This window comes from Belonocnema kinseyi, chromosome 9 (assembly GCF_010883055.1).
Source record: "Belonocnema kinseyi isolate 2016_QV_RU_SX_M_011 chromosome 9, B_treatae_v1, whole genome shotgun sequence".
NCBI classification, from domain to species: Eukaryota; Metazoa; Arthropoda; class Insecta; order Hymenoptera; family Cynipidae; genus Belonocnema; species Belonocnema kinseyi.
In genome coordinates this window covers 24,846,055-24,847,077 of record NC_046665.1, presented here as the reverse complement: position 1 = coordinate 24,847,077, position 1,023 = coordinate 24,846,055, and positions in this window count along the sequence as shown.

Below are 1,023 nucleotides of genomic sequence, written 5' to 3'. Positions count from 1 at the left end.
ATTTAAAACACGATTTAGACTTTCGCAGATTTAAAAAAAAAGCTTTTTGAGAATTGTACAGTATTTAAAAAGAATAACAAAAATTGTTGTGATTGCTAAGAAAATTGAAAATGATTTTTTATTTTGACATTTAAATTTTAAGTGAGTATTTGAAAACATTTTAAAAATTAAAAAAAAAAAGAATCAGGAAGATTTTAAGAAAATTTTTTTATTTTACAATTTTTTTAATTTTAGGAAAAAATATAATTAACAAAATGTATCAATTTTTAACCCAAAAGTATACTTTTTAACAAATTAAATTAATTTTCTATCAAGTAATAGGTATTTTAACTAATACAATGTACTGGATAAAGTTTCAACCAAAAATTGAATAGTTCAATTTCCAGATAAAAACGATTAATTTTTAATCAATCCTAGAATAGTTACATTTTCAGATAAAAAAATAATTTTTAATCGAAAAAATAAACTTTCAACAAAGTTGTTAAATTTTGAACCAATAAAAGGAATTTTCAACCAAGAAAATTAATGATCTACAAAAAAAGTCAAATTTCAAACAAAATACATGAATTTTCAACGAAATTATTTTATTTTAAAGTCAATAAAACGAATTATCTACAAAAACTTGATTTTTTTCAGCGAGAAATATGAGTTTTCAATCAAAGAGTTAAACTTTCAACCATATAGTTAAATTTTTAACAATAATTAAAAAACCTTGTTGAAAAAAAGTATTTTTTTACAAAGTACTTCAACTTTTAGTGAAATAATCGACTTTTAAGCCCAAGAAGATGTACAGTTCATATTTCAACCAAACAATGCCATCCTTGACCAAAAATGATACATTTTCAACCAAAAAGATTAAATTTCTACCAAACAAGGTCAATTTCCAACAAAATATTTGAACTTTTAACAAAATTATTTAAATTTATAGTCAAAAAGAGTATCATCTACAAAAAAGCTGAATTTTTAACCCAAAAATATGATTTTTCAACAAAAATTTTAATTGGCGACCAAGTAGTTTAACTT